Genomic DNA, 13,425 nt, shown 5'->3' with positions numbered 1-13,425 from the left:
GTAAAAGAGGAGATGACACATAGGTAGGAGGAGATGACATACAGCAGGTATATACTATATACAGGGGAGATGACATACAGGTATATACTATATACAGGAGATGACATACAGGTATATACTATACATAGGAGTTGACATACAGGTATATACTATACATAGGAGGAGATGACATACAGGTATATAATATATACAGAAGAGATGACATACATGTATATACTATATACAGGAGGAGATGACATACAGCTGGTATATACTATTTACAGGAGAGATGACATACAGGTATATACTATATGCAGGAGATGACATACAGGTGTATTTTATATATAAGGGAGATGACAAACATGTAAATACTGAGGGGAAAATGAGAGGTGTGAGTGCAAAATGAGGGGTGTGAGTGCAAAATGAGAGGAGTGAGGGAGAATAGTTGTCACGGGGAGACTGGGTGGGCGAGAGCTAATAACCCGGGCCCCTGCAATTTCCCTCAGACTAGGGAAATCCTGACTGACCCTCTACCTGGAGTTTACACTGATGGTGTGCATGTCCAGGCCTCGAACCTCACCCTGTCTCCTGTTTCAACCCTAGGCTGAAACCTCCACCCACCACCCAGTGAAGAGGTAATACACCAATACCCACAGTTAGCACAGACAAGGATAAAGGAAAATATACACCACGCCGCAGTCACTCAGGAATACACTATAAATGTGCAGGGCAAAATAAATACAAATATAGGAAGGAGTAAATAAGACAAAGGAAAATACACCACCAGCACCGAATCTTTAACAACCAGCTCACCACTCCAGACCGAGATAACAACGCACAAGACAGAAGCTATAATCGGCGACGCCCAATGATCAGGAGAGCTATTTAAAGGCAATGCGCATGGCCCGGCTTCCAATCCGAGGATCAGGTAAATTAACCCCGGAACAGCTAGATAAAATCTAGCTGACGCCAATGAGCAAATAGTGGTCAAAAGCGGAATTACCGCTGCCTGTCGAACGACCTGGTCTGAACAGTGTCCGACATGACAATAGTGGAGTGATCGGAAAATGACAGATGTGAGGTCGAAATGACAAGTGTTAGGGGGGAATGAGAGGAGTGAGGGGGAAAATAAGAGGAGTGAGGGGGAAAATGAGAGGTGTAAGGGAGAAAATGAGAGGTGTGATGGGAAAATAAAAGAAGTGAGGTGCTATAACTGACCACAGATATTTACTATGCCCAAGAAACGCCGGGCTCTTCAGCTAGTATTTCATATATTTCACATTGACATGCTTTAGCACTACAGAGTGCAACTTTTTTTGTCTATTGTATATGGAGGTAGCTGCTTCTAGTTGACACCTGTTCACATTAGCTTAGAAGTGCCAGTCAGTATTTTTGTCATTGAAATCCAGATGATGACATTGGCGGGGATGAAGGGAATTTCCTGACTCAGGTGCCCCATAGTGGCAGAGAGGTCTGCCGCTATGGATGCCCCTAAAGCAGAGGCGAGGTCCTACTGGAGAACTCTCCGTTCATCCGGTCGACCAAGCCAACTCTTGCGGGGCAGTTCTGGAAGGTGAGTATTGTGGGTTTTTTTTAAATCCTCATCAGTTGCCTTACATATAACTTATTTTGTTAACATCTACATCTATGGTTTGATTTCTTTCCCTGTGTGGATGGGATGGGTTGTATGGACATCTGGTGAGAATTTCATCTCACTAGCACCATTAGAAATTAATTTACTGAGGAAGTTGGTGATGTGTTCAATACATATTTAACCCCCTGTACCTTAGTATTGAGTGAAATTTTGACATAATATGATGGATTATTTGGAATTTAACTTTAATGATTACACTGTGAAACACAGGTTTTGTAATGAAGAAATGATTAATGGATTTTACATAATTTGTGGATGCTGAACAGGAAAATGACATTGCAAGTACAAGATTATTCCTTGTTTAGAAGGTATAGAAGGAAAATGGAAAGAATGCCTAGTTCAATTAGATTTTCTTTCATTAGAAAGCTCACATGCATGCTTCAAACATGATGTCTTTTTCTTTGTCTCTTGTATTCCGTTCCTGAATATGATAGGCAGTTTCAAGGACAATCTGCTGCCCATTTTCTCCTAAACTGCTAGAAGTTCACCAACAAGCTGATTTCAGGAGACACAGGTATAAGAATCAATTGCAGTTTATTCTCAATGTGTTGCCAGATCAAACTGACCTTTTGGATCTACTGAGGAAGAGGCCAGTTCTACCTGGAGACACGATGAGAATAAACTGCAACTGATTCTTTAACAACTGTACCCTGAAATGTCTTCACCAGCAGCGCAGCACACCCGCATCCCTTTTTCTGAAGTAAACAATTTAAATATTTTAACTGCAATTAAATACTGGAAGAGAAGTAGTTTAATTCCAAAAATACTATAATTTTTTGTTATTTCATAGTTGTTTTACTTTTCTACTCCTGTAGCTTCCAAACAGGAACCAATCTGACATTTCAATATCATTTTCTTTCTCACCACCACACAAGTTTGTAAAATGAATTACGGTAATCATTCCTGTGTTGCAAAAAATTCTAATTTTTGTAACGGACTGATTGGTATTTATAAATGTCGTATACCATATAGACCAAGTCCATTTTCAGAAAACTGTTCATGTTGTAAATATTGATGAAAATATTAGAGTGCTTAAGCTGAAGTAGCATGGACAGTTGTCTTATAAATATACAATTGTAATATCTGTGGATGGACACACTGGTATAATAAGAGGTGTGATAAATAGTGATATATATTTTCCTCATTGTGATTTAAGGGCATCTTTTGGCATTTGTATAATTATGTTACATGACACTGTGATAAACTACCATCTACTGTAGTGTATTTAGAAAAAAAATACATTATAATAATTAATAACCTGTCACAGAAGTATGTATGTATACACTACACAGTAGTATGAGCAGCTGAATTACATTATGTAATTACTATATACTGAAGTGCTGCTAGACTATAGGACTGATTTATTAAGACTTACATTGAGCATGCCTATCTTAATGAACTCATCTCACTGGACTACAATGTTATTATTGTTATTAATGTATTTTTGGAGCACCATTGCTTTCATGCTTCTGTACATGAGAAGTGGTTACATACAAAATACAAACATAAATTACAGTGAACAAACTAACAATGACAGACTGGTACAGTGGGGAGAGGACCCTTCCTTTGCAGGCTTACATTCTATAGGATAATGGGGAAAGAGACAATAGGCTGGGGGTGTGTGGCAGCTCTGGTGGTGGTGAGGTGGCAGCGGGGTCAGTGCAGGCTGTAAGCTTGCTTGAAGATTTGCGTTTTTAAGTTTTGTTTGAAAGTTCCAAAACTGGAAGATAATGGGTTGTGTTGGGATACAGAATTGCAGAGTATGGGGGAAGCTCGGGAGAAATCTTGGAGGCGACTTGGAGGGTAAGGAGAAAAGAAAGTCTTGAGATGACTGGAGATTATGTGTTGGACGATACTAGGAGATTAGTTTGGAAATAGATGTAGGAGACAGATTATGAACGGCTTTGCAGGTCAATGTTAATTATTTGAACTGGATAAGTTGGGGAATTTGAAGTCAATGAAAGGACTTGCAGAGGTGAGATGCAGAGGAATGGCAAGGTGAGAGATGGATTAGTCGTGAGAGTTAAGGACCGACTGGAGAGGTGCAAAAGTGTTAGCAGGGAGGTCGCAAAAGAGAATATTGCAGTAGTCGAAGTGGGATATGATGAGTGCATGCACTAACATTTTAGTAGATTCAGGTTTGAGGAAAGGACGGATTCTGGAAATTTTTTGAGTTGGAGGAGGAAGGAAGTGGCAAGAGCTTGGAGAGGCAGTTTGAAGGACAGGACTGAGTTGACGGTTACTTCAAGGCAGCAGTCTTGCGGTACAGGGGAAAGCATTATATCATTTATTGTGATAAGGTAGGGGAGTTAGGTGAGATGGAGGAAAGATGATGAGTTCAGTTTTGTTCACATTGAGCTTTAGGAAGCGTGGTGAGAAGAAGGAGGATATGGTTGATGGACACTCAGGGATTTTGGACAGCAGAGTGGTGACATATGGGCCAGAGAGGTAGATTTGAGTATCATCAGTGTATAGATGGTACTAGAAGCCATAGCACTTTGAGCTTTCCTAGACCAAAGGTATAGATTGAGAAGAGTAAGGGTCCCAGAACAGAGCCTTGAGGGACACCAACAGAGAGAGGGCGGGATGAGGAGGTAGTGTGGGAGTAGGAAATGTTAAATGTGCGGTTGGAGAGGTATGATGAGATCCAGGAGAGAGCAAGGTCTTTGACACCAAGGGAAAAGAGGCTTTGTAGTAGGATGAGCTGATAGACTCCCAGCTCTGGAAAGAGGAATATAGAGAATTGTCTGTTAGCTTTGGCAGTAAATAGGTCATTAGTAATTTTGGTCACAGCAGTGTCGATGTAGTGGTAGGGATGGAAGCCGGATTTTAAGTTGTCAAAGAGTTTGTTACATGAGAGATGGGATGAAAGTTGAGCATGGACATGCTGTTCGAGGAGTTTGGCGCAGCTATATGGGGTGATAGATGAACGATGAGGTTGGATCGAGGGATGGCTTATTTAGGATAGGCATGATAGTTGCATGCTTCAAAGCAGAAGTGATGGTACCAGAGATTAGGAATAGGTTGAAAAGATGGGTTAGGACTGGGATAATCATGGTGGTGAGATTGGAGATAAAGTGGGATAGGGTCAAGTTCACAAGTGGTGAGGTGAGGTGTGATTTGGAGAGATGAGTGAGCTCTCCTTCAGTGATGGTGGGGAAGAAGGCTATGGGGAAGGTGAAGTGGTCTGTTATGTGTAGGGGTTGTGGTAGATGGGTGGTATAGACTTGCCTTGTTTGGATGACCTTATTTTTGAAAAGTGTGGTGAAGTCTTCTACAGAGAAGAGGGAGGTTTCTGAACTGGAGGGTGGAGAAGGGAGTTAAAAGTGTTAAATAACTTTGGGGTTGTGGGATAATAAGGATACAGGGGTTGTGAAATAGACCTGTTTAGCAGAGGTGAGGGTCTAATAGAATGTGAAAGTTGCAGTTTTTAATGTGGTGAAGTCTTCTTGAAAGTTTTTTTTCCAATGTCACTCCGCAACCCAGGACACTTGCTGAAACTTTTTTAAGAGGATGTCTATTGATTAGTAGCACTCTGCCATGCAAAAGAGAGGAGACCAAGTCAATAGCTGATGCCAGTGTGGTATTGTAGAAAACTGTGACACCACTATCTGTATCATGGAGGGAAGATATAGAGGACAGCAGTAGAACAGAGTTGGAGAGCATGTGAATGTCTAGGTGTATGAGGTTTCTGCATGGGTGTGCTAGTTTCTGAACATGGGGGCAGGTGTTATGGACCTGGTGGTTAGGTGCACCAGGAATGACCTGATAGTTAAACACGGAACCAGGACGAGCTCTGGGGAAATGGGAACTCTGCTGACCGCAAACCCTACTCCTATCAACACAACTAGAAACAGCCGTGGAGCGTGCCTGACTCTGCCTAGACACCTCTTCACAGCCTAAGAGCTAACTACCCCTAAAGAAAGGAAACAAAGCCTTACTTGCCTCAGAGAAATTTCACCAAAGGTAAAAGCAGCCCCCCCACAAGTATTGACTGTGAGATAAGAGGAAATCACAAACACAGGATGAAATAGGTTTTAGCAAAGAGAGGCCAGTCTAACTAAACAGATTGAGGATAGAAAAGGGATCTTTGCGGTCAACACAAAAAGCTACAAAAACCATGCAGAGTGTGCAAAAAATACCCCCACACCGACACACGATGCGGTGGTGCCACTCTGCACCCCCAGAGCTTCCAGCTAGCCAGGTAGTTTCATGATAGCAAGCTGGACTAGAACTTAGCAAGAAAAACCATATGTAACAAATGAACAAGCAGGAACTTAGCTTGTGCTGGAGTAGACAGGTCCTCAGAAAGATCCAGGAGAGATCTGAACCAGTACTAGAACATTGACAGCTGGCATGGAGTAACGATCTGAGTGGAGTTAAATAGAGAATCAGCCTAGCCCCAAACGAGGGCAGCTGGAGATGGAATCTCAGAACCAGCAGCTCCACTCACAGCCACCAGAGGGAGTCCACGGACAGAACTCACCGAAGTACCATTCATGACCACAGGAGGGAGTTCGAGAACGGAATTCACAACAGTACCCCCCCCTTGAGGAGGGGTCACCGAACCCTCACCAGAGCCCCCAGGCCGATCAGGACGAGCCAAATGAAAGGCACGAACTAAATCGGCAGCATGGACATCAGAGGCAACAACCCAGGAATTATCCTCCTGACCATAGCCCTTCCATTTGACCAAGTACTGAAGTTTTCGTCTCGAAATACGAGAATCCAAAATCTTCTCCACCACATACTCCAACTCCCCCTCGACCAACACCGGAGCAGGAGGATCAACGGAGGGAACCATAGGCGCCACATATCTCTGTAGCAACGACCTATGGAACACATTATGGATGGCAAAAGAAGCAGGAAGGGCCAAACAAAATGATACAGGATTAAGAATTTCAGAAATCTTATAAGGATTAATGAAACGAGGCTTAAACTTAGGAGAAGAAACCTTCATAGGAACATAACGAGATGATAACCAAACCAAATCCCCAACACGAACTCGGGGACCAACACGGCGACGGCGGTTAGCGAAACGTTGAGCCTTCTCTTGGGACAAGGTCAAATTGTCCACCACATGAGTCCAAATTTGTTGCAACCTGTCCACCACAGAATCCACACCAGGACAGTCTGAAGGCTCAACCTGCCCTGAAGAAAAACGAGGATGAAAACCAAAATTACAAAAAAAGGCGAAACCAAAGTAGCCGAACTGGCCCGATTATTAAGGGCGAACTGTTATGATCCTAGTGGCAAGGATCGCAGGTCGGACTAGCTAAGTAACTGAACAGACTACTAGCTCTGGGGAAGTGGTAACTAGATTGACCGCAACCTGATCCTATCCGCAAACAACTATAGGCAGCCGTGGAACGTTACCTAAAAATCCTAGACGTCTCTTCACGGCCTGAGAAACTGACTATTCCTGGAGGGAAAGAAAGTCCTCTCTTGCCTCAGTGGAATGACCCCAAAGATATAGAATAGCCCCCCACAAATATTAATGGTGAGTTAAGGGGAAAGCACAAACGCAGAGATGAAATCAGATTTAGCAAATGAGGCCCGCTAATACTAGATAGCAGAAAATAGGAAGGGAACTGTGCGGTCAATAAAAAACCCTATTCAAAATATCCACGCAGAGATTGCTTGAGCCCCCGCACCAACTAACGGTGCGGGGGAAGCAACTGCATACCCCAGAGCTTACCAGCAAAAAGAAATCACATATTAGCAAGCTGGACTAGACTCATCATACACAGAAATCATATTGCAGGCAGATGAGCAAAAAATATTCAAACAGAACTTAGCTTATCCTGAAGAGGCAGAAAACGAGATAATCAGGAGTAATCAGAATAGCACTGAATACATTGACAGCCGGCAACAAGTGGAAGTGAAGCAGAGCTAAAAAGGAGCCTCCCTGGTGAATAACGAGGCAGCTGATCCAGCCAGACCTGCAGGATAATAAACCAAACCACCAGGGGGAGCCAAAAAACCAAAGTCACACAATACCATCTGTGACCACAAGAGGGAGCCCGAAAACGGAGTTCACAACAGTACCCCCCCCTTGAGGAGGGGTCACCGAACCCTCATCAAAACCCCCAGGGCGATCAGGGTGAGCCACATGGAAGGCACGAACCAAATCGGCCGCATGAACATCAAAGGCGACAACCCAGGAATTGTCCTCCTGACCATAGCCTTTCCACTTAACCAAATACTGAAGCCTCCGTCTAGAAATACGAGAATCCAAGATCTTCTCCACCACGTATTCCAATTCTCCCTCAACCAGCACAGGGGCAGGAGGCTCAACCGAAGGAACCACAGGCACCACATACCTCCGCAACAACGACCGATGGAACACAATATGAATAGCAAACGATGCCGGGAGGTCCAAACGAAATGACACAGGGTTAAGGACTTCCAAAATTTTATAAGGACCGATAAACCGAGGCTTAAACTTAGGAGCGGAGACCTTCATAGGAACAAAGCGAGAAGACAACCACACCAAATCCCCAACGTGAAGTCGGGGACCCACACAGTGACGGTGGTTGGCAAAGCGCTGAGCCTTCTCTTGTGACAGCTTCAAATTGTCCACCACATGATTCCAAATCTGATGCAACCTATCCACCACAACATCCACTCCAGGACAGTCAGAAGGCTCCACCTGACCCGAGGAAAAACGAGGATGAAACCCTGAATTACAAAAAAAAGGTGAAACCAAAGTAGCAGAACTAGCCCGATTATTAAGGGCAAACTCGGCCAATGGCAAAAAAGTCACCCAGTCGTCCTGATCAGCAGAAACAAAACATCTTAAATAGGTTTCCAAAGTCTGATTAGTGCGCTCGGTTTGGCCATTCGTCTGAGGATGGAAGGCCGACGAAAAAGACAAATTAATGCCCATCTTAGCACAAAAGGTCCGCCAAAATCTAGACACAAACTGGGATCCTCTGTCGGAAACAATATTTTCAGGGATCCCATGCAAACGAACCACATTTTGAAAAAACAGAGGAACCAACTCGGAGGAGGAAGGCAACTTAGGCAAGGGCACCAAATGGACCATTTTAGAAAAACGATCACACACCACCCAAATGACAGACATTCTCTGAGAGACAGGGAGTAGTGTTGAGCATTCCGATACTGCAAGTATCGGGTATCGGCCGATATTTGCTGTATCGGAATTTCCGATACCGAGATCCGATACTTTTGTGGTATCGGGTATCGGGTATCGCAACAACATTAATGTAATAATGTGTAAAAGAGAGAATTAAAATAAAAAATATTGCTATACTCACCTCTCCGACGCAGCCTGGACCTCAGCGAGGGAACCGGCAGCGTTGTTTGTTTAAATTTCGCGCTTTTACTTGGTTACGTGAAGTCCCGGCTTGTGATTGGTCAGGGCGGCCATGTTGCCGGGACGCGGACCAATCACAGCAAGCCGTGACGAAATTACGTCACGGCTTGCTGTGATTGGTCCGCGTCCCGGCAACATGGCCGCCATTAACCAATCACAAGCCGTGACGTCACGGGAGGCTGGACATGCGCGTATTTTAAAAAGCGCGCGTGTCCAGCCTCCAGTGACGTCCCGGCTTATGATTGGTCACGGCGCCATGTTGCCGGGACGCGGACCAATCACAGCAAGCCGTGACGAATTTACGTCACGGCTTGCTGTGATTGGTCCGCGTCCCGGCAACATGGCCGCCATTAACCAATCACAAGCCGTGACATCACGGGAGGCTGGACATGCGCGTATTTTAAAAAGCGCGCGTGTCCAGCCTCCAGTGACGTCCCGGCTTATGATTGGTCACGGCGCCATGTTGCCGGGACGCGGACCAATCACAGCAAGCCGTGACGAAATTACGTCACGGCTTGCTGTGATTGGTCCGCGTCCCGGCAACATGGCCGCCATTAACCAATCACAAGCCGTGACGTCACGGGAGGCTGGACATGCGCGTATTTTAAAAAGCGCGCGTGTCCAGCCTCCCGTGATGTCACGGCTTGTGATTGGTTAATGGCGGCCATGTTGCCGGGACGCGGACCAATCACAGCAAGCCGTGACGTAATTTCGTCACGGCTTGCTGTGATTGGTCCGCGTCCCGGCAACATGGCCGCCCTGACCAATCACAAGCCGGGACTTCACGTAACCAAGTAAAAGCGCAAATTTTAAACAAACAACGCTGCCGGTTCCCTCGCTGAGGTCCAGGCTGCGTCGGAGAGGTGAGTATAGCAATATTTTTTATTTTAATTCTTTATTTTACACATTTATATGGATCCCAGGGTCTGAAGGAGAGTTTCCTCTCCTTCAGACCCTGGGAACCATCAGGAATACCGTCCGATACTTGAGTCCCATTGACTTGTATTGGTATCGGGTATCGGTATCGGATTGGATCCGATACTTTGCCGGTATCGGCCGATACTTTCCGATACCGATACTTTCAAGTATCGGACGGTATCGCTCAACACTAACAGGGAGATCTGAAATAAAATCCATGGAAATGTGCTTCCAAGGCCTCTTCGGGACAGGCAAAGGCAACAACAAGCCACTGGCACGAGAACAGCAAGGCTTAGCCCGAGCACAAATTCCACAAGACTGCACAAAGGAACGCACATCCCGCGACAAGGAAGGCCACCAGAAGGACCTAGCCACCAAATCTCTGGTACCAAAAATCCCAGGATGGCCTGCCAACACCGAAGAATGAACCTCGGAAATAACTCTGCTGGTCCATCTATCCGGGACAAACAGTCTCTCCGGTGGACAACGGTCAGGTCTATCCGCCTGAAACTCCTGCAGCACTCGTCGCAAATCTGGGGAGATGGCAGACAAAATCACCCCTTCTCTGAGGATACCAGCTGGCTCTGAATCACCAGGAGAGTCAGGCACAAAACTCCTAGAAAGAGCATCAGCCTTCACATTCTTCGAACCAGGCAGGTATGAGACCACGAAATCAAAACGAGAGAAAAACAACGACCAACGAGCCTGTCTAGGATTCAGCCGCTTGGCCGACTCGAGATAAATCAAATTCTTGTGATCAGTCAAGACCACCACACGATGCTTAGCTCCCTCGAGCCAATGTCGCCACTCCTCAAATGCCCACTTCATAGCCAACAACTCCCGATTACCAATAGCAATAATAGCTTCTTTTCTACTGCTTCTGCCATGCAATTAACACTTTACTGGGCCGGCTGTACTGTTATGATCCTAGTGGCAAGGATCGCAGGTCGGACTAGCTATGTAACTGAACAGACTACTAGCTCTGGGGAAGTGGTAACTAGATTGACCGCAACCTGATCCTATCCGCAAACAACTATAGGCAGCCGTGGAACGTTACCTAAAAATCCTAGACGTCTCTTCACGGCCTGAGAAACTGACTATTCCTGGAGGGAAAGAAAGTCCTCTCTTGCCTCAGTGGAATGACCCCAAAGATATAGAATAGCCCCCCACAAATATTAATGGTGAGTTAAGGGGAAAGCACAAACGCAGAGATGAAATCAGATTTAGCAAATGAGGCCCGCTAATACTAGATAGCAGAAAATAGGAAGGGAACTGTGCGGTCAATAAAAAACCCTATTCAAAATATCCACGCAGAGATTGCTTGAGCCCCCGCACCAACTAACGGTGCGGGGGAAGCAACTGCATACCCCAGAGCTTACCAGCAAAAAGAAATCACATATTAGCAAGCTGGACTAGACTCATCATACACAGAAATCATATTGCAGGCAGATGAGCAAAAAATATTCAAACAGAACTTAGCTTATCCTGAAGAGGCAGAAAACGAGATAATCAGGAGTAATCAGAATAGCACTGAATACATTAACAGCCGGCAACAAGTGGAAGTGAAGCAGAGCTAAAAAGGAGCCTCCCTGGTGAATAACGAGGCAGCTGATCCAGCCAGACCTGCAGGATAATAAACCAAACCACCAGGGGGAGCCAAAAAACCAAAGTCACACAATACCATCTGTGACCACAAGAGGGAGCCCGAAAACGGAGTTCACAACAGTACCCCCCCCTTGAGGAGGGGTCACCGAACCCTCATCAAAACCCCCAGGGCGATCAGGGTGAGCCACATGGAAGGCACGAACCAAATCGGCCGCATGAACATCAGAGGCGACAACCCAGGAATTGTCCTCCTGACCATAGCCTTTCCACTTAACCAAATACTGAAGCCTCCGTCTAGAAATACGAGAATCCAAGATCTTCTCCACCACGTATTCCAATTCTCCCTCAACCAGCACAGGGGCAGGAGGCTCAACCGAAGGAACCACAGGCACCACATACCTCCGCAACAACGACCGATGGAACACAATATGAATAGCAAACGATGCCGGGAGGTCCAAACGAAATGACACAGGGTTAAGGACTTCCAAAATTTTATAAGGACCGATAAACCGAGGCTTAAACTTAGGAGAGGAGACCTTCATAGGAACAAAGCGAGAAGACAACCACACCAAATCCCCAACGTGAAGTCGGGGACCCACACAGTGACGGCGGTTGGCAAAGCGCTGAGCCTTCTCTTGTGACAGCTTCAAATTGTCCACCACATGATTCCAAATCTGATGCAACCTATCCACCACAACATCCACTCCAGGACAGTCAGAAGGCTCCACCTGACCCGAGGAAAAACGAGGATGAAACCCTGAATTACAAAAAAAAGGTGAAACCAAAGTAGCAGAACTAGCCCGATTATTAAGGGCAAACTCGGCCAATGGCAAAAAAGTCACCCAGTCGTCCTGATCAGCAGAAACAAAACATCTTAAATAGGTTTCCAAAGTCTGATTAGTGCGCTCGGTTTGGCCATTCGTCTGAGGATGGAAGGCCGACGAAAAAGACAAATTAATGCCCATCTTAGCACAAAAGGTCCGCCAAAATCTAGACACAAACTGGGATCCTCTGTCGGAAACAATATTTTCAGGGATCCCATGCAAACGAACCACATTTTGAAAAAACAGAGGAACCAACTCGGAGGAGGAAGGCAACTTAGGCAAGGGCACCAAATGGACCATTTTAGAAAAACGATCACACACCACCCAAATGACAGACATTCTCTGAGAGACAGGGAGATCTGAAATAAAATCCATGGAAATGTGCGTCCAAGGCCTCTTCGGGACAGGCAAAGGCAACAACAAGCCACTGGCACGAGAACAGCAAGGCTTAGCCCGAGCACAAATTCCACAAGACTGCACAAAGGAACGCACATCCCGTGACAAGGAAGGCCACCAGAAGGACCTAGCCACCAAATCTCTGGTACCAAAAATCCCAGGATGGCCTGCCAACACCGAAGAATGAACCTCGGAAATAACTCTGCTGGTCCATCTATCCGGGACAAACAGTCTCTCCGGTGGACAACGGTCAGGTCTATCCGCCTGAAACTCCTGCAGCACTCGTCGCAAATCTGGGGAGATGGCAGACAAAATCACCCCTTCTCTGAGGATACCAGCTGGCTCTGAATCACCAGGAGAGTCAGGCACAAAACTCCTAGAAAGAGCATCAGCCTTCACATTCTTCGAACCAGGCAGGTATGAGACCACGAAATCAAAACGAGAGAAAAACAATGACCAACGAGCCTGTCTAGGATTCAGCCGCTTGGCCGACTCGAGATAAATCAAATTCTTGTGATCAGTCAAGACCACCACACGATACTTAGCTCCCTCGAGCCAATGTCGCCACTCCTCAAATGCCCACTTCATAGCCAACAACTCCCGATTACCAATAGCAATAATAGCTTCTTTTCTACTGCTTCTGCCATGCAATTAACACTTTACTGGGCCGGCTGTACTGTTATGATCCTAGTGGCAAGGATCGCAGGTCG

The 13,425-nt window shown here is 45.7% G+C and overlaps 1 protein-coding gene across 1 annotated transcript in view; it reads left to right on the top strand.

Moving 5' to 3' along the window:
• Positions 1–13,425, top strand: part of LOC143774986 (uncharacterized) — an 862,433-nt gene that overhangs the window by 112,928 nt on the left and 736,080 nt on the right. The gene's annotated exons all lie outside the window — the stretch shown is intronic.

The sequence above is a fragment of the Ranitomeya variabilis genome, chromosome 5, assembly GCF_051348905.1.
Source record: "Ranitomeya variabilis isolate aRanVar5 chromosome 5, aRanVar5.hap1, whole genome shotgun sequence".
Lineage (NCBI taxonomy): Eukaryota > Metazoa > Chordata > Amphibia > Anura > Dendrobatidae > Ranitomeya > Ranitomeya variabilis.
The sequence above is the reverse complement of the archived record's forward strand: the minus strand, read 5'-3'. Positions and strand labels throughout refer to the sequence as shown.